Genomic DNA, 24,786 nt, shown 5'->3' on the forward strand with positions numbered 1-24,786 from the left:
AAAGGGGTGGCAAATTAGAGACCCGCGGTAATGTTTCCGAGGGGGGGAGCTTCGATTCTTCAGGAGAACCATTTTGAAATTAAATCGAACGTTATAGGCACTTCAGGGGAAAAGGAGGTTAACGTCCGGTTTACCAAATTCCGTGGAATAGCTTCGCGGAAAACACGGTCAGCGAATGCGGGGACGTATTAGAGCCAGGAAATTTAATTCCACCGTTTTTCCGTCAGCTTCCACGCGATATACCTAACTTGTTTGTACGCGAGCGAAAACTTCGGTATTTACAGAGGTGGAATAGAAAAAATGGATTTTGCGCGCTGGAAAAATAACGCGGAGGCCGGGGGATTTCGCGGAGCGTGCCGATCACTGTAATCGTGAAATAGCTATCGAGATTATTGGCGAGGGAAGAGAGAAATGGACGCGTACGATCGCGTAGTTTCCTTTTAAGGTGCGATTCCACGATGGGATTTTACACGAGACAAAAATCTCAGCGACAATTAAATGTAAATAAGGGAAATAGTCGCGAGGAGTGAGATTTTTGAAAATGTATCTAGTTTCGTGAAACTAACGACAGAATAATTGAAAAATAATAAAATAGTGAAATAATTGTCTCGTGTGAGACACGATATTTTTGTCTCGTCGTAGATTTGCACCTTTAGAGGTGACGTGGCTTCGGAGAACGCGAGGAGACTGGCGTGTGTTAGCCAAGTCACACGAGCCCGTAACTTTTACTCGGTTACGTGGCCAGCAGGTTTTTCAGGGAAGCAAGTCTCCGGCGAATGTTCCGTGGCTTGGCAGCTGGGTTAATAAGATACGCAGTGCAAGCAGCCGGGAACTCGCGTTTCAAAGAAAAATTGCTCATCCGGCAGGAGCCGTTGGAAGAATCTATAGGGCTCATATGGTATTCTCTTTTGAACATCGGGACTTCGAAGCGACTCGGAAAAGTTTGAAATTAACCTTAGAACCTCGCCGGGCGGCTTCCGCGACGCTCCTACCCCTCTGGGCCGCGCGATATCTGCATAAAATGAAATCGAGAGACCGAGGAGCGCGGGGGGGGATGGAGAGAACCGATTAAAATTTCCTTCATTCAGTTTCCGGGCTTTAATCCTCTTTAACTGCGATTGGGAAAAATCTCCTCTTCCGCGTTAGTTGGTTATTACCGATGCATAAAACGCGAGGATTTGCTGTTATTACAGCCGGCAAATATTTGAGTATTTCCCAGTCGAGATGAAAACGCGCTGCTAGCGATCATCCCAATCGTTTGCGGATCGAAGAACCGGTTAAAAATCCTGTTGATATTGTAAAATCTGCGTAATGCCTGTGCACATTCTGCGAGCTACTGGATTCAGAGGTCTGCAAGGGTAATTTGTATTTGTAATCAATGGAATAGTGAACGAACAAAGAAACTGTGCTTTGCTTCGAAGAGCACTTCTCTACCCAAATCTTTCGAAATCCGCGAATTGGCCCACAATCTCCGATGGATTACAGTTAAAACGGCCCCTCCACTCGCCGCAGTGCCGTATCGGAGGAACAACCGGGAGCACGAGCGATTAACCCCCCAGTGGGCGGCGGTTAATAAACTTTTAAACGTCATCGGTCGCATTAACGAAATAAGCGATACGTAAGACGCGGAGGGTCCAAGCGGGCAGCCATTGAACGGGACCCGGGGGAAGGATCCGCGCTCCCCGATACGGCTTCCTTTCCAAGATTTCCCCTCGAGCGGGCCGGCAAAGTTTCGAATTGACCCTGGGTCGGTTTCACCGCCGCTGCCGCCCCCCTGGCCGCGCCACTTCCACTCGAGACTCGATCCGCATCAAATAAACTCTAAATAGAGAAGACGAGGACCACTGTCGGAGATCGAGGAGCAGAAATGCGAACGGAAGACGAGCAGAGAGAGAGATGGAGAGGGTATAACGGTTTCCGTTGCGGGCTGAATTTCTCCATTAGCCAGCCTGTATCTGTGCGGGCATGTGCGCTTCCCTGCCCCCCGCCTGTGTCCACCCCTGCGTGTATATATCCTGCGAATACGCGGCGGCGTGTGCACAGTGCATTCACACGGACGCGCGCGCAGGAGGGTGGATGGCGTTGCGCGTACCCGCCGCGGGAGTGCACGCGGCCTCAGACACCCGCAAAGATGAACGGGGACACAAATCACCGACGCAGGGAGGGATAACATCGGTAGGAGGTGCCTCTCTCCTAGACACGCGCGTAATTGAATCGGTCATATTTCGGCCCGGAGATTCAGTGCGTACCCTTGTACGTGATATACGGCTGGCACGAGGGACGCGCCCCGAGTAAGATACAAGTTTTTCCTGCGCGATAAACGTGCTCGCCCTTCTCACCGACGGGCTCGGCAGGCCCTAGACAATTTTTCCGATCGGGCGTTGTCAGGTATTTGGCGATCGCTCGGAGAAACATGCCAGTAGCTCGCAGGCATTGCAGCCTGCCTCGCCGGGGTCTAAAGGGAGCTGATACTGGTATGTTTAGTACCTATGCTCGTGTGACGAATTCATTAGTGGAGAATCCTGGGTGTATGAGAACTATGCGCATCGCGAGGAAGCGCTTTCCTGCGGTGTGTGGAGAGAGAAGGCTGGATGCGGCACGCAGTGGTTTAAAGTGCGATTCTAGCTAAGCAAAAATATTTTTTCCTGTAGGTACGTATATATGTAGGTATGCTTTAAATGTATTTAGTCATTTATTATTTTTAATGATAAGGTAAATGTCCCAATTTTTGCTCATTTCGTATTTTTTTATTATTATATGCGTTACGTTTGTACTATAGTTGCAACAAAATAATTCTAAATTATTTAAATATTTACGCGAGTGTTGCACGAGCTAGGAGAAATACATACATCGCTATTTTTCATGAGCAGAAATACGGACATTTAGAGGATTATATATTTAATTGCAAATTACTAATAGTTAAACATCTTGAAATATCTTTCTTTAATAGTTTTTTAATTGGATGATTTAATATTAACGAATTAATCAATTACTCTGCAAATTTTGATCACAAACAAATTTTGTACATCTTCTTTATGATGAGTAACCTCTTAAATGAGCAGAAATTGGGACAATCACCTTATCTCTACTTATTTATAACTAATTTTTGCTTGCTTTTGTGTGTAAATAAATTATTATTATTATTATTAGTTTTATTTGTGAATTTACAGTAAATTAATTGATTATAATCTGGAAATGCCTATTGACTTTTGTGGAGAACTCCGGTATTTCAACTTACGCGTAAAAAGAAGTAAGAAACAATCATAAATAAGTAGAAATAACATTAAAAATAATAAATGAGTAAATACTTTTAAATTTTTATATATATATATATTTTTTTTTAAAAGTATATATTTGTATATATATATTTTATTTAAGTATATATATATTTTAAAAGTATTTACTCATTTATTATTTTTAATGTCATTTCTACTTATTTATGATTGTTTCTTACTTCTTTTTGCGCGTAAGTTGAAATACCGGAGTTCTCCATAAATGTCAATAGGCATTTCCAGATTATAATCAATTAATTTACTGTAAATTCACAAATATATATATATGTACAGGAAAAATAATGACAAACATAATTTCGCTTAGCTAGAATCGCATTCTAAACCACTTCGAGAGCACACTATGGTAACGCAGACAATGTTAGAATATTTCCCACGTAGGTAAGTCACTCAGATTCTCAAAGACATCGTTCACGAGCCAGCTGTAGCTAAACACCGCTATGGATTTAATTCGCAACGACAAATCAACAAACTTCTAACTCGATTGCGAGAAGCGTTTGCCGGGAACTCGAACGTCGAGTGGAGAGAATTCGACCTGCCACCCCCGATATCTGGCGAGGAAAGCAGACGACAGGTAAGGATGGTCGTCATTTTCCAGAAATATTTCTTTCCGAAAATATTAGGGCGAGACGAATGTTTCTCTGGCTGTCTACCCGATTAATAAAAGGCCCCTCGCAGGCATGCCTCATCCATTCTTCCGAAAGGTATCTGCCCCGCGAACGCGCGCAGGCCTGCGTTCTTATAAATTCTGCTAGACAGCACCCCGACGCTTCGCCCCTTCCGCGAGTCGATATCTCCCCCCCGCGAAGGAGAGTCGCCTTTCCGATTTCGCCGGCACCTTCGGCCAGGAAGCGTGGCTGCACCGGGTGACTCGACTCGAGATCGATAGAGGGCTCGATCCCGCGCGCTGCACCGCGTGCCGTAGATACAAGTTTTCGTCGGACCTCGAGGGATGATTCTGTATTTCACGGTACACGTGCAAAGCCGTAATCCCTTTTGAAATCGATGTCGCTTTACGAGTTACCGGGAGAAGAGGAGCAACTGTTCCGCTGCTGTTTCGTCGGTACACGCGGATTATTTCTCTTTTTTTTTTTGCCCGAGACACGAACCGACGACTGGAATGTGGCGATCGCGCCGGGGTATTATGCGCGATCGTTGAAACGAGGATCGTTTAAATAACCCTTGGAAAATCTCTCGGTACATCGGTGCGCGTTTTACACGCAAACACGCTGGAACCGTTCCAACGGCAGCGAGTCGTTTATTTTGCAAATAAGCGGGGAGGTCGATATTTCAGTGGTCTTCGCTACGCAGCATTCGCTCAGGGCAGAGACCTAAAAAGTCCAAGACCCTAATCGCTTTATAACCCCGGTCTACCCCAAGCTGCTCCCAAGAACGGTCCAAGAAGCGCGAAATATCGGGAAAGCTCGTGCGAAGAGCGCGAGAGGGTCAGGCATTTTTGAAAGGTTCGCGTGACCAGGTTGGTCGATGGGGGTGGCGTCGAGGGGGCGCAGAAGGAGCTGGGGAGAAGGAAGATCGGTGGAGGTAGAACGTCAGCCGAAAAGAGACAGAGCCGGAGCCAGAAGCTCCCCTCCTCCCAGAAAGAGGGTGCAGGGGGTGGGTAGATGGTCGACGTTGGTTCTGGAGCCGCAGAGAGAGCGTGCAGGGGAAGGCTTTCGGATCGATTCAGCCGCTCGAGTCGAGTTGAGACTATGCTTCGGAGCTGTACCGTGCTGTGTGGCCTCTCTACGTATGCGTCGTATCTTCTCTCCCCCGAAATCGTCTCTCTTCCGTGCACCCCTCTGTGTCACCGGCTACGTGCGACCCCCTCGGCCCGGTGCAACCTCGGCTTACGCGCGCGATACCGCGCGGAGACGTGTGTACACACACGTGCGCCGAAAGAGCAACGAAAGTTGGGTTTATTGGTCGCCGGTGGTCGGGGGTAGCGCCACCGCGTGAAATCAGAATTTTAATTCCGCTTCGGCGGAACTTGGCGATGGTGGTGGGTCCTTGGTGGAGGGCGTGCGCGATGCGAGGATTTTCGAAGAAAATGATTGGTGATCAGTTTGCGGGCAATAGGTACAGAACACTAACAAGGGGAGGCCGCGACATCTGGGACACGGATTTTGATGAATCTCATATATGTTGTAGCGTAGGTGTAGTACACCAAAATATGTCTCACATGTTGGGTCCACTAGCCTAGAGTTTCCGAAATATTAATAAAAAAAGATGTTTATGCGTTGACGAACAAAAGCGATAGCGAAGTTTATTGTAATGATTAATAGCGGCGCGTGTAAAGGGCAGGTCTCGCACCGGAACTTTCACCGGTTCCGATTCTCACTGGGACCATTTTTTTTCTATAAATGTCTTTCGTACTGTTTCATTCCTCAAAAGATAAAGTACTATTTTTTACATTCTAAAATATGACATTTATCGTAAAAACAAATGAGACAATAAAATTCACGACATGCACATCTAATAAAAGATGTATGGCCACAGGTACATTTTTTGTACACGCGCCGCTATTCATCATTAAAATAAACTTCGCTATCGCTTCTGTTCGTCAACGCATAAACATCGTTTTTTATTAATATTTCGGATACTCTGGGGTAGTGGACCCAACATGTGAGACATATATTGGTCTACTACACCTACGCTACAACATATATGAGATTCATCAAAATCCGTGTCCCAGATATCGCGGCCTCCCCTTGTAAGTAGACAATGCTACGAAACATTCAAACCAAAAAGTACCAACATAGAAAGGGGACATCAGCAATGGTCATGCGTTCCGTTAGTCGCGTAACTTCAGCTTCTCTGGAGTGCTTGATTTTCATTGAGCTGTTGAAATTATCGTACCACGGGGTTCGAGCTGTAGAAGAATGGCATTCCACGGTTTCGCGTGCGCACAAGCTCGATCTTCGTCGAACTAATGAAAACCGGGATTATAGGAGCGGGAGGGAACAGACAGGGCGGTGCCATGAAAAGTCCTATTCTTTTGGTTCGATTGGATTTAATCGGGTTTAATTGAGTTCCATCGGATTCCAATAGGTTGCGTTTAACTTTTTTAAACGGCTCGCCCTAACGGCCTTCATTTTATCGCGCGCGATCTTACGCCGCTTCCGGTGCGAATTGATTGGAAAAATTCGTCGGCGTAAGTTCGATCGTGTATCCGAATCGAAAAAAAAAAAGGAGAGAGCAGTCCGCGACCGCGAACGCGTTCCATTCGAGAAGAATAGGATCGGTCGAACGGGGGGAGGCGGTAAAAAATCTCGCTCTTCGGCTTTTATGGAGCTTAATTCGACGCCATTAAGTTTTAATTGGCCGCGTTTAATCGATCCGCCGTTTTAATGTCCCTTGTAACCGTTCCCGAAATATATACGGCGCCGTGGCCAACCGGAAACCCATATATATCGTATGAATAACAATCGCCGCCTCTCGATTTGGCCGATTTCAATTTGTATTCGCGCAGAGGCGATGCGAACTGGATCGATCGCCGGCCAGCTCCAGCTCGCTGCCGTACCTCGGCCACCGAATCGTCGAAACTGCTCGAAAAACTCCAGCGTCCCTCTGGGTTATTTGCATAACGTCCAGACCGGTGGCAGACACTGCGATTTTTACTAGAACCTGGCTCGCCATTTCTCAGATTTCGCAATCAGAATAATCTCTGTTGCGTTTCAGTTACTCTTCAGGATTCTAATTCAAATTTCGAAGACTAAGGCAAAAAGACGACTAAAAATTCCTGCTCCATCCCAGCTGCTTCGCAACAAGTATCAAACACATCCCCTCGCTCAAGCACACACTTCTCCGCGAAGGAACCGGCGCAGCTTTTCCACCAATTCGACTGCCCCCGTCACTGAGGCCCACCTACCAATTCCTGCGACTCTCCTGCACGTTCCAAATATCATCGGAGACCCTGTCTGCGTTCACAGCGGCACGATGGCGCGGAAACGCGAAGAGTAGAGGTGCGGGAGGCTGACGGCGACGATTTCCAACGCGAGGAGACCGCGAGGCAGGGTCGGAGAATGATGGAGTAACGCGGCACAGCGGAGGGTGGAGAGAAAGGAGAACGGAGGGATAAAGAGGAGGAGTAGGCCGCGCAGACACACGCGCACGTATGTGGCATAGACGATGAAACAGAGGCACAATCTCTCGCCTCCATAAGCGCTTCTGTCAACTGTATGTTCGCCGGTGGCTCCGCGGTGCATCCGCATTGCTCACGCGCTGCAGGGCCCCTTCATGCCTCGAGTCACAGCCGCGACGCGCGACTGTGTGCTCGCGGTACATGCCGTTTGTCACCATTCAAGACGCTCACGCCGAATGCCGCGCGAGCCTCCACCCGGCGCTCGGATTCTCCGTCGGCTACACACGGCGAACAACAGCGGCACGGACAGCTCGAAAGACCTCGATACTAGAAGCCGGGCGTCCCGAATCGCGACGCGATGACTCTCGATGGCTTGCTCTGAACCGGGGCCAAATTCTTGGGGAGCATCTGGGGACGATGGTGTTTTTCGTGTCAACGCTTTCTTCCTTCAAGGCCCGGGTGGGTTTACCGATCATTCAGGTTTAAGGGATGCTACCCTGTTGTTGATGACGATGATAACAGGCAACTATGTTCCACTATGCGCTGGAACATTCCCTGATAGGCTTCTTTGAAGGAACAGGGACGAAGAGTGCGTTAACGCCGCTCAGGCGTAACTTGCTACGGACGTACGATTCGGAGTATCGCGCGGACAAAACAATTGCCAGCGTCCCGTTCGAATGGATTTGTCTAACGCGGCGTATTGGATTCAGGGAAAACCGCAAACCGCGTCTCGTTGCGCCGCAGAATAGTGTTTTCGCTGCGGAAGGTGATTAAACGGGGGAGGGTTGAATGGTCTCTGCTGTTTCGAATTTACAGGTGACGTTGGTAAAGCTCGACGACTAGATTCCAAGGAGGATATTTTGTTTAGGGTAAATCCGGGGGTGTCCGTACGGCAGGAGAGTTGGTGCAGGTGATATTTTTCAGATTCTATGCATAAGAGCGCGGTGAGGGGTAGAACGATTGATTCTCTAGGAGTCAAACAGCTGTGTTTTTGTGGATTTATGAGTTATAAAAGATAAGTAGGTAGAGGTTGTGACATTACTTAACCACTTTTGTAAAACTGTAGTCTACAGAATCGTATTTAAAATATACTTCTAAGTTAATTTCCGTTCAATGTTTTGGATAATAAGATAGTAGAGGTATTGAGGAATATTTACCCTCCCTTTCAAAGCTAACGAGAGGATCAACGGCGGGAACTATTTCTCCTGGTACCTCGGGAGAGATGGTCAGATGTGATGATTTCAGTTTTCAAGCAAATATTGTCTTAAGGGGGTAGTGGACTATTGGATACGTAAAATCGTTAGTTTCTTTGACGCTAAATTACTTTGATACCAAACAATCATTATACTTGTGCTTTTGACAATCTATTGTGGGTATGTTTGCGAGTATTTACAAAAAAAAATCGTCGAAATGTATAAAATTGTCGAAGTTATTAATCGTTGAATCGTACATCGATTCAGGTGAACCAATCATCTGAAAGCAAAATGCTTTGAGGTGATTATTCTATAGACAAATATCTACAGTGTGGAAACTTGCCGATGAATTTGAACGAAAATTATGGAAGTTACACACTAATCAATTTTCTTTCCACATTTTTACGGGAAGAAAATCGTCTTTAATCAGTTATAAAATGTTTTACAAACATCCAATATTGATGCGGAATTTCTACACGATAGAGAATGGAATTATACAGCTCCATTTAAAATTTTAAGTGAAAATATTCATTCGTTCAAGAGTTATGACGTACACCGTTTCTGAAAATGGTGTTTCGAGAAAACCGGCTTCAAAGTTCGGGGTGTTACATTTATCGCGCGGTTACTCGGCGGTAGACTGTGTTACGTTCGCTGCTATAACTTCGACAATTATTTGATTTTTTTTCATGAACATTTGTTTAAAATGTTGGTAAAGAATAAGACTTTCAGAAGCAGTAAAATAAAAAATATCGATTTCTTTAAACTGAAATAGTCCACTACCCCCTTAAAAAGCAAACATCGACCAGTTCTTCTGAATCAGCGTAATAATAATAAAACAAATAATATCAGTATTAAGTTACGTTAGGTGAACCGACACCCCCGGCTTTATCCTACTTCGCGAGACTCTGCTTCTATCAATTACACTATCTGGGTCAATAGCGCCCCACTCTGCCCGCCATATTCTGGTCGCATTCAGCGCGCAGATAAAACCTAACATCAACTTTAATATGGTGCATGCTGGTGGCGATAGAAAGAAGACGGCGAAGGTGCTTAAGATCCAGAATGGTCTTCAGCTCTTCCAGGAACCTTCCGTGCTGATCGAGATCTACACACTCGGAGTACAAGCACCGCGTGGTATCTCTCAGACAGCAGTCCCGCTCGTTAAAATCGGTAGCTTTGACAAAAGCTAGCTCGATACCCGGAGGCGAGCCACCCAATTCCCAGGCAGACTATTTAAAAACAGTAGCAGTTGGTACTTTGTCCCGAGGATATAGTTGAAAGCCGCGGCGAGACAAAGGGTGTATATCTCGCTGATCCAATAGAGTCCTTCTGGACAGGCAATCTGCCCGACTGCTCGGTATCTTGCGAAATCAACGAGATTATCCTTTAACGGGACCGGGCCATCTGCTCCGTGCTCTACCGGCGATTCGTCCGACTCGTTCGATTCGCTCGATCCCGTCGACGAAATCACTGGCGGCGCCCGCAACGTTGCGGATTAACGGCGGCACGCGAGACCGATAATGTCGTTATCGCGATAATTATCGTTCCGGCGGCTGGGCCGATTCATTCCGCGGGCAAAAATTCTCCCCCGGCCGCGTTTCAAATAATTCCATCGGGCACGGGCGACGACGGTAGTTTCGATAATTAAAATTTCCATGGGCCGTTTGACCGATCGCTCGTGATAATCCAATCCCTGCAGCGGCGATTTCGATCGGTCCCCGGCTCGTTGGTATTCCGCTCGGCCTCGGCTGTCGAGCGGCGCTGCTTCTAATAATGCGCCTCCGCGAAAAATCTAATTACCAGGCATAACGCCAACGCTTCGAATCACTAATGCTGCCGGCCTGCTGGCAGCGTTCTGGCGCGAGGCGCTGGATCCTTTGAGGTTTACTTTGGCAGATCGATCCGGCGCGCTCCTGCCGTGGCTCGGCGAGAAGAGTTCAGGAACTTCGGGGTGTAATAGACTCGTAAAAAGAAACTCAAGAACCTTGGAAGAGATGCATAGTTTACCAACGAATCTGCATAAGTCGCGGAGATCTGCTTTTTTTTGTTGTTAAGACTCATAATTCTTTCGTTTTCGATGACTCGATTCTTGCTGCTTCGAAGAGATTCACATGTAGAGGGATCGTAAGGGTCGCCTCGTCTATTAAGTTCGCTCTGGCAACAGTGCCGATCACTTTGCATTTAGCTCGACGAGTATCGAGCGTCCCTAAATTCCTGAATCCTGTTCATATCCTCCCACATAATTCATCTGCCCCCAGTTACAATTAAGGATCCAGTACCCGAGTGCCGTTCCTTGGAGCAAAACACTAGATTGCTTCGGCCCCGGCGGTAGAATCTCGCAGTGACGTAATTCAGGGCTTTCAATTTAGGTCGTGCCTTTGTTTATCAATATTCTATTAATGTACCCGGAGTTCGGGAGCTGCCGTACGGACAATATCCGCCGGAAGCGTGCATCTGCCGCAGTTGCGGTGCGGTGGCAGCGCGCGAGGACCAGGGATCACGTCCGTCATATGCAATAACGTTAAGATAACGCAAGCTTTACGATGGCACGTGTCTCCTGATCGCGGGGCCGCGCCTCGCGAACCTGCAACGCGATCCCTGTGATAACGCGACGTCTGTGCCACCGCGCGATATGTAACCGGAATTTTTCCCAAATTCGCCCGGGGCGCAGCCCCGCTGAATTATTTATCCGCCGATAAAAAGCGCGGCGGCGCGAAAACTCGCGAAATTACGGGACAAAATAGAGAAGTTGAAAATAAATAGTAAACCATGTCAATTCCAGAGGAGTTAAAAATCCTGTATTTTTTCAGTGGAAAAGGATGTAAATTTCATTCTAAATATGGTAGTAAACGCTTTAAGTGCTGGAATAATTTAGAGCTGAGACCATAAGACGTCACCGTACTCGCCTTTACTCTAATTATACTTTTATTTTAATTTTACTCACCTATATGTATTGGTGATAAATAAAAAAAAAACAAAATTTAAATTTCTCTTATTTTATGTTATATTGATTTATGTTTGAATATTATGAACCAATGGAAATATTTTTACGCCCCTTTTGTTCAATAATGGAGAAATATTTTTTAATACGCTCAAACGCAACAGATTACACATCTCGGAACAAAAAATAAAATAAAAATAAAAAATTTATCCTTCATTTTCTACGAGCAATAACGGCGTAATAATAACAATAATAATAATATATACCAACGTCGCTGTAGTTGAAAAGAAAACACTCGAAATATTCACTTCTGGCACATCGTTCACCATCGCAACTTCTTAATTAAAACGGTTTGTGCCTACCTGTCCGACGTGATGCCACCGATTTGCAGCGATGTGCGCTTTCCTGTGCCTGGTCCCGGAAACCGCAACTACACTGCAACAGAAATATCAACGGAGGTCACGTTGAGTGACAAAAGTGTGCTCGGCTCCGACAAGCCGGAAGCATCGCGCCGCGGCGGAACGTTGAAAAACGACGATTCGCGGATGATGCGTGTCTACTTAACGAAGTTAATAAATGTTAACGCGCGCAACACTGCTGAATGGGCCTGAACGCTCTTTTATGCCGGTCGCGGCTTTGTGCGGGGTGTCGTTTTGTCGCGCTGCCTCGCATTCAGCGCGGTAACAAGCCATAAGCAGCCGGCTAAACTGGTCCTATTGAGATACTTGAAAAGTAATCTAGCAGGGATTGTCCCTGTTGCTCCGCTTGCTATTTGTGAGCCGCGCTTTCAACGGCCTGTCTACGCGTCGCGGCTTCCTCGGCCGCGTGTCCCGCTCGCCTCGTGGGAACGCCGCGCGACTATTCTGTCATAGATCTTCTTTTATCGTTCGCGCAGAAGGATGGGACGCGCAGATAAGTGTATGAAATTGGCCGGCCTCTCAGGGCGGGAGTTGAACACTGGGTCACGATCGGGGGATAAAAGAAATCCCTTTCAATGAATAAATAAGGCTTTTGTGGTAGCAAATTAGGAGGACCTGGTTTAGTCACAGCGTTGGATATTTAGCATGGCCTGGTGACTATTAACATCGCGTTAATTCCTAACGGCTGAGCGGCGGAGAATGGGTCATCGGGCGACGATAATAATTTCTCCGCAGGTGAAGTTACTTCTTGGAGTCGCGCAACTTTAGTTCGACCGTCCTAGTTTCGAGAATAATTGTGCGACTCGGAGTTAGTGGGTCGCAGGTCGCAGTGCACGTGTACGAGCAATGTGTCCTATTACAGCTTGTAATTCAGAGGAAAAAGTGAAGGCGCGTGACATTGTCCGGGTGCATTAGAGGACGGAGAAAGGCTCGCATGAATTGGGGTGCAAGCTGCCTAGGTTGGAGACTGCGGAACTCGCCGACCAACTGATAAAGCGAAACATATGTAGCGTAACGAAAAGGTAAATACGAGCCCCTTGCGGAAAGTTCGATTGCTATGATTACGATGCCTCGCTCGAGTACGCGCGTAACCATGAATAATGCAGAAGACAAAGACGGCTTGATGCATGATCGATCAAGTAGCATGCTAAACGGAATGCGAACGAGGAGCAGGCAGGAAGTGTAACAATGGCGGACCGTCGACACGCGCTGCGAGGCTCCGATTCGACGTGCATTTTGATTTACCATACAATCCACTCTATGCAGTCGAGCCTCTTGAGTGCAACCTTTTCGCAACACGCGTCTCCGCTGTTACGATTGATTACGTCGCGTATAACAACACTCACTCGCGAGTTTTCACCCTTTCGCTGCGTATTTAAACTTTCGGATGATTCCTGAAGAGTGTCGATTTTAGAGGAAGAAAAATGTTTTTAATTTCCAACTGTTTCGGAAAACATTGCCGAGGATCCCAGTGCAAGAGAATATGTATTTCAGTTGACTTCAACACTACTCACCATCAAAGGGAAAAAATACTTTCTACGCTATTTCGGGGACAATCGTGAACGAAGGTAAACTCGCGCAAAAAATTGCCCAGAGAATTCAGTGTCATAATAAATCGAATTAGAGCCGATCACTATAATCTAGCTGACTCTCTCGCTCGCGTTCATATCATAAACAACTCAAAATGTAAGTGCAATCAGGAAAGTGAAGATATAAACCATGTAGTTTAGGAATGCAAACTCTACGACCCTGAAAGAACCAAATTAATTAAAAACCTGGAAAAAATGAAGCTGCATCGACCCCTTCACGTGGAAACGTTAATTGCAAAAGCAAACATTAAAGCGTGCCTGTATGTCTCCACCTTGCTAAAAGAATGTAACTTGGGTAGCTAGACTAATCTAGAGACATGTAGCTATAGAAGTTAGAAAACTACTTAGGTATGATAAGGATAACAATGAAATCCAAACACTTAAATATCTACACATACACATGTAAATACACTCATGTAAGAAATAAACCTTCAGTAGGTTTCTAGACTAAAGAAAAAATTGGTCACGAATACACCAAAGAAAACTGTCTCATATTATAACTCCCTCTGTCACCAAGCTTTCCAAATTTCCAAACGGATGTATTATATTCCCAAAGACAGACTTACGAATCACGCAGAGGAAGTTCACTGAATCGAGGGCGTGCGCGATAGCAGCCGTGGAACATCCACTCTTCTTGGTAACGTCGTCTTGGCGTATCTCGGCTGAGCGAGCAGCGGGTTCTAGCCGCAGATACGTTTAACGCGTCCCCTAATGGCTCGTTACTATCAATACCACCGCAATCCGTATCGGAGACCAACTTGCCTGCCGCGTTTCCCTCATTGTGCCATCGGTAATGCGCTCCCTCGCTCCCGCCTGCCGGCGTTGCTCGCTCAAACGAGGCCTCAACCTCTGCGGCTCGATAAGGATGACGGTTGCACCGGAGACAGAATCGAGAGCCTAATAGCGCCTGCGAACAATGGACGCGCGTCGTCATCAGCGCGACTATTGCGGAAAGTAAATTGCTGCGGCGAGCAGCGTCTTTGTCGATCGAGGGACCCGCTTTCACCCCCGCCACGGCGATCAATTAGACGGTTTACCGCCGCGAATTTTGGATACCGTTCCGGGAGGAAAATGTTGCGCCACGAGCGCTCCTCGTTACCGCAACCCCTGCTAAGGACCTGCTTGGATCGTTCTGGAGGGATGCTTCGTATGGAGGTAGACGTGTATAACTTGTTTGGCTCGAATCGTGAGGGATCTAGGTCTGGGAGATTTAAGTCGCTTGGGGATGCAGATATACCGAGGGAAAGGCGACAGCTCATATTGGTAATTTGTAGATACCACAGTGTAATATATGTAATAATAATTCTTTATTACACAGTAGACATTACGAAGGAAAAGATATAAGAAGACAGGAAGGAGAAAAATAGTTAGAAATTATGTAGCACATGTAAAAGTAGAAGAGTGCAACTGCTTGAAAACTATTTAAAACTAACACTAATAGCGTATGCAGAAAATATATGTAAATAGTCAAATAACGCAATCGCGGGTAAGGACTAAAGTCATATGTGTGACGTTGAAAAATAACAAGAGTAGGAGTTAATAGTTAATTGCTACTGTTGATTAGCAAAAAATAATGTCACTGCCAGAAATATGAGAGGGCGGTTTGAGAGCGAATTTCAGATGGAATGGAGTTGCAGAAAAAAGTGGAACAGTGGGAAAAGGAGCCGTAAAATTTAGTGGAGTGACAGGAAGGAGCGGAAAGGTCGTAGTCATGTCAGATGGAGATGTATTCATCTGTTGTGATAAGTAATTCAAGTAAAATTCAATTACTCGCGTCTTGATGGATATCAAAGACGGTTTATCTCCTTTGAGAGACTGGTCCCCCAGTGCGAGGGGCATTAAGAAGATGAAGACCGGTGGGCTATGACTGGAAACGAAGCCGCGTAGTTGCGAGTTAAACAGACCCCGCGCCCTCTCGATCGCTAGGGTGGAAGCACACCCCATCGGTGGCGGCAATAATAATCGTCGCGTGTCGAAAGGGGTGAGCCGCGTGCTGGGCCGTCGTTTGGACGACCAGGCCGCCGTTATTAATAGAGGACGAAACAATTTCGTAACGTAGCCCGGCTTATTATAATCCCGCCTTTATACACTGTACGTGGATCTTCTCGCTCCGTTGCGAACCCTTTCCCCAGCACGACCATCCACGCCGCTCCTCCCTCTCGCGCGCCACCCTCCTGCCTACCACCGTGACACCCAGGATTACCGTGCGATCTGTCGAGGTCACCGAATTATTTTACCCCCCTGCGTCGTTTTTCGGCTCAGCGAGCCAACGGGAATGCTCATTTCGCGTCGCACGGCGAGCATGCTTCTTCGGAACAACGGGGCACGTTTGTCAGACAGCTGGGAGCATCCAGCTTCCTTTTTCGATTGACGTCCGCTGACGAACGGTGGGTTGTATGTATGTTAACGAAATCCAAGGAAATATGGCGGTGGGAAAGAAACTTGGTGAAGGTGGAAATCGTGGAAGTAGTCGAAATAGTGGAAATGGTGGAAATAATGGAAATTGTGGAAATACTGGAAATAATGGAAATAGTGGAAATACTGGAAATACTGGAAATACTGGAAATACTGGAAATAGTGGAAATAATGGAAATAATGGAAATCATGGAAATAGTCGAAATAATGGAAATAGTCGAAATAATGGAAATAGTGGAAATAGTGGAAATAGTGGAAATAATGGAAATAGTGGAAATAGTGGAAATAATGGAAATAGTGGAAATAGTGAAAATAGTGAAAATAGTTGAAGTAGTGGAATAGAAATGCTATCTCGCGAAATAAAGCGTAACGCAGAGAGCGCTTTGTGATTAGACCCCGTAATTTCGTGACACGTTGGAATTCGCTGCTCGTTTCTCCGATCTTTGAATGATATGACTAGCGTTAAAACGAATTAACCGCCCCACCGAGAAATATGTATTTCGCGGCGGATACAAACGAGTCCAGCTGTCGAACAGTTAATTAAATTATTTAATTATTAACCATCCATTATTGCGCCCCGAATGAAATTGCCAGCATTTGAAAATGGGTGGAATAAGTGATTGGTGCTGTATAATTAATGATCCAATTAAACGAAGGATTATAGCGCGTCGTCTATAGATCGCTTTAGTTCCGCCCGCGCGTAGATACCTACGCGGCTGGTTGTGCTCTCGAACACCGTCGAGGTATCTCCGTCAATTTTCTCGTTTCTGGAAATGTGCTCTAAACGAACGTTTTGACGCGCACCGTAATTACCATATATTCCGCGTTAGGACGTGACGCGTAACGTATTACGGAATAATATGGGCTGTCGCGACGGATGCAACACCCACGCCCGTCACGCTTGACAATAACGCTTATATGTATGGAGCATCACGCAGCGAATTAAATATACGCGGCCCGGTAGAAAAGTTCTGCCGTAGACACGCTGTCGTACGTTAAGGGGTTACGCCACTCTGAGACGCTCAAAACGGTACCAAATTAGAGGATTTTTTTTTTACGATACTATGAGGTTGAAAATTATTTCTGTACTTCTTATGTTTAGGGCATGTATTAATGAATTATACTGTACAAATATTGTACAGAAATATTAAAAAATGACCGAGTTGTGTGTTGTCCCTCGAAATCACTTTTTTCAAATTGGCACGCAGTATAACTAAAAAAATATTTAATCAATCGACTTCCCCCAGTGTATAGATATAGAAAATTAAACTCTCCTGTAGATGATCCTATATGTTTAACTATATTATTAAATTATACAGTATCTATTACACAGTGAAGACGGAAGTTTTTCGTAAGAATCGCTACCTTTTAGTTTCAAGACTAATCACTTTTTTAATAAAGCACTTTTTATTATCCTAATAGGTACATCCATAGCGTAATCTTATTTGAAAAACAAAATTTTGGTGTTTCTTTTTACTTGAGCAACTACAGTGGATGGTACGCTGCACGCCAATTTATACCTTTGACGCCGTGACCACTGGGAACTGTTTCCATAAATCGACATATGTATATTGTCTATTTCTTATTATAGATAATATCTTTTTAATTTTTTAAATATGTACTAATTGTAAGTCGTCTTGAAAGTTCCAACAAGTTACAATAAATAAGTTCTGTGAAAAAAAATCCAAAAATCATGCTTCACTTTAGTCATCTATACGAAGTTCCCCCTTAACAAAACTGTGCACGATCACGGCATGATACACGACTATAAATCAAACTGGACTTCACTAACAAAATTTGAATGGGGTACCGTCGAGATTGGAGCATCCTGTCGCGGCCCGGTGACTGGTGAAACGCGGCTATACAGAGTGAATCACAATCGTAATCGTATTATTAGAACGTGCACGCTGTTGGTCATCAAAGGCCGGAGATAAAGTCGCTCGAAGAGCGAAAGAAGACCAACCGGTTGAAAATTCGTTAAAAACGGCCGTGCCGAAGGTACGGCAATTTCGTCATCGCTCGAACCGTCAAAGGCGCTTAGATTTCCGCGATACTCGTCGCTTATCCAGATCCGCTGGAAAGGGTGGGGACGTATCGGCCGGCAATCCATTAGCGTAGATCCCGCGCGTGACCACGGACGAGATCGTGTGGTTGCACCAGGAATCATGGCTTGATCCAGAATCCTGAACGTTCTGGTTTCTGGCGCGGCCAGTCATGGCCCCCCTCGCCACCGGCTCTCTGTTCAAATATTTAAGGCGCGGAAATACGATACGTATCGCAAAAATCGAGCCCCGGTCGGGGCCACGTTAAACGCAGACATTTCACCGCACGTTCGGTACTATTCCGCCCGAGCGCGGTATCGACCCCGATAATGTGCTCCAGCGGTTTAAATTTCCCTGGCAAAAATATGAATCTACATCAAATATGCGCACAAATGTCGATGGGCGCCGCTTCGGGGTATGAAGGTGTATGCGTTGACTCGTACTACTTAACTAAGTAGTGCGAGCGCTGAGAAGTATCGCTAGCTCTAGTCGAGTATTTGCATTCAGATTTGCTTGCAATTGGTTCCTTTCTCCATTTTCCAGTAGTAAACAGGTTACTTTAGAGTGCAACACGTGTTTATCAGCCCCAAGTGATTGAAAACTTGATTTAATCTCATCAGAGTCGAGCAGAACGGAGAGAAATAATTTTAATGCAAGTTCAATAAAAGTTATGAGGTGATTTTAAAAATTTATTTAAAGAATAAACTCCAGCTCTCTTTTCTATGTACAAAGCCCCCTCTTCCATGCCACTAGTACTTCCTCACCCTCTGATTTTCTTGTACAAAGCCCTCTGATACATTATAGGGTAGATATCCAATTACTGTCAGCGTCCCTATTACTATCACTTTATTTAATTTGCTTAAAAAAACGTGGCGTATAAAGAATAGTGTTCCAAAAAATTTATTGTTAAATTAAGACTGTCTTATTATTATTATTATTATTATTATACACTATTTTTTATACGTTACACTTTTATTAAATAAAATAAATAAAATGACACTAATTGGGAGATCTACGTACCCTAATTAAATTAATAATCGGTTTTTATTTCTCTGCATCTACCATGGTTCCCAGACCTAACCCAGAAATCCTCGAGGCGTCTGACGCGGACCTCTACGAAAATTACGAGGCGTCCCGCGCCCGCCAGAAAATTCTCGCTTCGTTACGCCCCCTTGGAAAATTGATCGGTACGAAAATGAGCGAGCAGCCCCCAGATAGCATTCATCGTCCGTCACCGTGCCGCCGGGGAGACGCGGACAAGCAAGTTTCACTGACCCCCCGCTGGAATTTTCCTAGACAGACCCAAAAGCCATCAAGCTCGAATGCCTGGCTGGCGGTGGTGCCGCAAGAGCCTCCCACTGACGGGCTTCCATGGATTTGCCGGGGAATGTTTACCCAGTAGACCGAAGTCGAAGGGAGATGAAGGATTAGGGACAGCTAGCAAGGTGTCGGTCGGTTAACCCGAGAAGTCGGTGTGAAACTCGAGGTCGGCGCCAGGGAAGACGAGCCAGCTCGAGTCGGCAGGTGCGAGAGCTCACCAATACTAAATTACGCGATATTATGATAACGGGGAAGTTCGCCTGTCTTTGAGCCGAGAAGACGGAGCATCCGAGCGCTTTGATGTAATTAACGAGAGGGACGTTGATAAGGCTTCCTTTCGAGGATGCGGCAGCTGGGACTCTCTCGTTCGACCAGTGCGAATTAACTGATTCCCATGGCGACGCGCGTACCGTTTCTTTCCACCGAATCGGGTCAAGCGGGGTCCCCTCTGCGCGAGCACGAATAATCGTAATAATCAGACGCGGTAATTCCCAGCGAAGCGCTGCGCCAACACCGCGATTCTCTTATTGCATTCTGGAGGATTGAATTCGGAATGTTAGTTAACTAAGTTTACCCAGTATACCAAAGGCATTGACTCGGGGGGCGGCGGGACGAGGGAGGGAGGGATAGGCGAAGTTCGGGTGACGGTCGACTGACCTCGAGAAATCAACGTGAAACTCCAACTTGGAACCGAGCAGATGTTCCGCTAGATATGGTCGAATTTCGGCGCCGGAGATTTTCATTAAAGCGCATTAAAGAGCTGAGCGTCTCTATTAATGGCGATTAGATGCGGAGGAGGTAAGGTCGAATACCTGAGCGTCTTGGAGCATCCTAACTATTTGCTCGCCAAGGGTGTAACAAGCTGAGTATGACGCCACTCAAAATGGGTAAAAGTACCTAATATGAAGAATGGCTAATAACAGAACGCCCATGTGCATTTCAAGCAGTCTCTCGGAGTCTGATTAACGAGTAAGGTAGAGGGAGTAATTGTTACGAGTGGAAATAATTGTTACTCGACGCAAGGCAGTGTCTTCGTGTTCGCGTAATTCCCCGCTTTGTGCACGCGAACGGCTACGAATTCGCAGACGCCGCGCCGGCCGTGACCCGGCACTCAAGATCTAACTACCGTCTCGTCGGGTGCATTCGAGTGTGCGACACTGAATCGCATTCAGATATAATTACCGATGCTTCAGCGGGCGTCGTGCGCCATTAGTTACAGATGCTGGGCGCGAGCAATAAATCACCATGATAAACACGCCACTGATTCATCATATTTATTCGCCGCTGCCGGAGGTATTAACGTTAATTTACGCCCACCGATGATAATCTCCTTAAGCCGGCTCGCTCGCCTGATTAAAACTCGCGCTTTCCAAAGGACGAACATCGTTTCCCTCGATATCATCGGAGCGCAAGCAGGGCAACTGCCAAGAGCGGCAAATTTTGGGGCGGTACAATTGGTTAATTGAAGGGTCGGATGCAATAAGGGGACTAGCGCTCGAAAATGGGAAAAATTATTGTCCAAACGCTAAAAAAGATTGGAAAATTAAACGTTGTAAAACTGAATTTTAAAAAAATATAGTGTTGTAAAGCTCGAAAGCTAAGAAAGATTGTAAAATTAAATGTTGTTAAACTGTATTTTAAAAAATATAGTGTTGCAAAGCTCGTCACGACACACATTTTTTCTATTTATAGTTTGTTTATCCAATAATTACTATTCGAGCAAAAATTTTAAATAAAAAAATTTTCATCGTCCAAAATCATTATTTCTTTAAACATAAATTGCGATAACTTAAGTAAATATTAACTGATCGTTATGAGACTTAAAACATAACTTCAGAAAACTCTAGCGAAGCCGTAAGAAATGTAATAATATTTAATTAAAAAGTAATACTGGACATAATCCATGTTTTTCAACGTTCACCGTTAAGAAGTGAGGCAATTTTGAGGTACATATAACTTGCAGCGACAAAGTTTTTCTTTAATATACAAAGAAGATTTTCACCAATTTTCACACTGATTAATAAATAATTGTAGAAGATATGACGATAAGGCGAATGTCCCAATTTCTGCTGATTTAAGAGGTTACTCGTGGGAAAGAAGGTGTAAAAAATTTGTTTGTGATCAAAATTTGCAGAGTAATTGATTAATTCTTTAATAATAAATCAACCAGTCGAAAACTATTTAAGAAAGATTTTATAACACAACAGTAACGCATAAAATAATGATAAACAAAAAATAAAATACCTTCGAATAGAAATAGAGGTTGCAGCATATATTGAATTGTGAGGCTAAAATTTTGGTGAGTAAAAATGCGGACACGACGGTGATTCACTTGACCCTAAACCTAATCACCTGTTTTCTACTTAAAATAATCAAGACTAGTAAAAAATCTACATCCAGAGCACAATACGGTATCTGTTTTTATTATTGATTAAGAACTTTTACTGCAAAAGCTATTTTCTGCCCAATTATCGAATACCAATAGTGACCCTGTTCCTACCACAACCAGCTAAAACACGGTCGAAAAATCATGAGTCTCTCATTTTAAAAGTTTTTCGTTGCTTATGCTGCACTTTGATTAGCCCCAAGCTCGTGCAACACTCGCGTAAATGTTCAAATAATTTAGAATTATTTTGTTGTAACTATAGTACAAACGTGACGCTTATAATAATAAGAAAAATACGAAATGAGCAGAAATGGGGACATGAGCAGAAATTGGGACATTCGCCTTATATATAAATCCCGCGCGGCACCAACAGTCAACGCGAGTGCTAAGACTGCTAAGTAGCGCATTTTACGCGGCCGCTGACTGTTGGTGGTGCGCGAGATTTATATATATCGGCATATCTTCTACAAATATTTATTAATCAGAGAGAAAATTGATGTAAATCTTCCTTGTATATTAAGGAAAAACTTTATCGCTGCAAGTTATATGTACTTCAAAATTGCCTCGATACTTTTTAAAGGTGAACGTTGAAAAACACGGATTATGTCCAGTATTACTTTTTAATTAAATATTATTACATTTCTTACGGCTTCGCTAGAGTTTTCTGAAGTTATGTTTTAAGTCTCATAACGATCCGTTAATATTTACTCAAGTTATGGCAACGTCGTGACGAGCTTTACAACACTATAGTTTTTAAAATTCAGTTTAACAACATTTAATTTTCCAATCTTTCTTAGCGATTGGATAATAATTTACCCATTTTCGAGCGCTAGTCCCCTTAGTTCATCCTACCCTTCAATTGATGATTTATGAATATTACATTTTTTTATAAAACAGAAGGTTTATGTTATTTAACAAATACTTGCAAAAAATTCACTCACTGTCAAAGTTATATTTTAAGATAATGGTTTATGATCTCTTCCATGGATCTCTTTCCCCGTTTAAAGCGATATCAGCTGTTAACAGGACTTAAGTAATTATTACTATGTTATACATGATTCTGTTACTTTTTTGTGGTAACAAAATGGATCTTACTCGTTCATGAGGAAATAAATAAATTTATAATTAAATATAAAGTGCGACGAAAATCATTTTTGCCCAGAGCGGATATCCTTCATCTACTACTACCGGCAGCTCTAATTAACCAAACCCTGAAACAATCTACTGAAAGAGACCTGCACAGAGAAACGTGGAAAGGGCTACGAAGAATTAAGCTGCTCATCGAAAGTGTGGTTTACGAGTTGCCCGAGAAAACCTGCGCTTTTCTATCCCCCCCAGAACTTAGAGATCGCTTTAGCCCCAAACTCACCGATACACCCCGGATCAGACTCATTGGAGGGGGTGTCGGTAGGTTGGACCCGAGAAATCGGTGCGAGACTATGGTCGGCTTAAGGGTGTTTCGTCGGGGACAGGTGCGGATTCTGGCTCGCCAGGGGGGTGCACACGCTCACACCAACGCCTACAACAACACCGTTCTTCTGCCAGCAGCCACGCAGCCTATTCCACGGTCCACGGTGAATCCCACGGGATAAAACCACCTCGCAGCCCGTGCCGACTCCCTTATACGTGGCCACCGGATCCTCCTTCGCCCGGACCGTCCTCCTCGTTCCGCTCAACCGCTGCCGGCACGGCCTTCAACCCCTTTTCAACCACCTCCATCCACTACTTCGGCCAGACACCCCTGGATCCACGAACAAACGCCCCTGGGCCCGGGCTTCCTGCATATTTTATTTACTCCCCGATGCCACGTCTTCCCCAAGCCTTCCTTTCGCTCCCGGCACCTCCACCTCCCCCGTTCGCCTTTTTCCCGTGTCCCTCCAGTTTCCTTTAGCGGCTGTGGCTCATCATCGATGCTCCTTACTTCTCTTCAGTCTCATCTCTCCTTAACGCACCTCCCCTCCGATTCGATCCTTCTCCGGCGATTGTTTTTACTGTCGACTCATTATCGATGCGTTTCGCTAGCCACCCCTTCACCCGGACCCTCCACTCCACTTGGAATCCCTGCGTTTTATCCCCAAGGTTTAGCGGATCACGAGGTGGCTTTGTTTTACGGTCCGGGGGGAAATTTATTACTCGTTCTCTTTTGGACGCGCGATTTTTTCGCCCGCTCTCTTCTCTTTTCCCACCCTTTCCACCCATCCGCGGCCGTCTCTCGGGGCATCGATGGGCCTCGGCTCCTTATCGATTCTCCTTCCGCGTCCGACTTCCACCCGCACGCCACCCTGCCGCCTCTTTTACCCTTAATCGCTCGAATTTATCTTGGTTAGACCGTCTCTGGAAGCCGGTCTACGGCTCCTTCCACCCCGGTCCGCGTCGACATAGCCACGCAGGTGTGCACACGTATACATAAGCGTTCACGGCGGTGCGCGCGAGCTCGAGGAAAGGGTGGATGTGCCGCGGCAAGCAACCCTGTAACGATCCAACCCCTACGCCCCGCACCGCCCTGGCGCGCTCGTCGATTTTCCCGTGACTTTTGGCGAACCGATGCGGGGGTGTTCTTCTTTTGCGACTGTAACGCGCGTTGATTCGCTTAATTATTCGAACACCGCTTCCTAAATTTCCGCAAAGACTAACCACAAGGTGTTACGGCTAACGGGTTAAAGATGTATCGGACCTATCTTTAAAATGGTACCAGGTAGATGAATATTTGTGAGATTGAACTTTTTAATCTTCCTGATGTGCTCAAAAAATTTTAAATGAATTCACTAAACGGTTGCTGAGTTATAACGATTTTAATTTTTACTGATTTTACACGTTTACGATTTTACTCTTATGGAAAGAGATCTTGATCTTGAGAGATAAAACCGCTGAAAAAATGTTGAGGAAATGGTACCAATGTTTTCAATTTTGTTGTACATGTAGTATATAGGTAGATGAAAATATCTGCCGAGTTTCAACTGTTTTCTCAACACCGTTTTAAAGAAATAAATTATAACATGAGAAAATTGTGAATTCAGGGCATTTTCGCTGCCAAAAGTTTAGCAAATAATGCTGGAAAAAGCATTTCTAAAGTGAAAAATACCTTTCTAGGAGTAAAAATAAGACCACAA

General features: G+C 45.2%; 1 protein-coding gene across 1 annotated transcript in view; it reads right to left on the reverse strand.

Moving 5' to 3' along the window:
- LOC143378743 (uncharacterized) overlaps positions 1 to 24,786 on the reverse strand; it is a 373,081-nt gene that overhangs the window by 284,695 nt on the left and 63,600 nt on the right. The window contains exon 2 of the mRNA XM_076830684.1: positions 11,868 to 11,940. The gene's annotated coding sequence lies outside the window, so the exon portion shown is untranslated. The remainder of the gene's footprint in view (positions 1 to 11,867; positions 11,941 to 24,786) is intronic.

Source organism: Andrena cerasifolii, chromosome 2 (assembly GCF_050908995.1).
Source record: "Andrena cerasifolii isolate SP2316 chromosome 2, iyAndCera1_principal, whole genome shotgun sequence".
In the NCBI taxonomy this organism is placed as follows: Eukaryota; Metazoa; Arthropoda; class Insecta; order Hymenoptera; family Andrenidae; genus Andrena; species Andrena cerasifolii.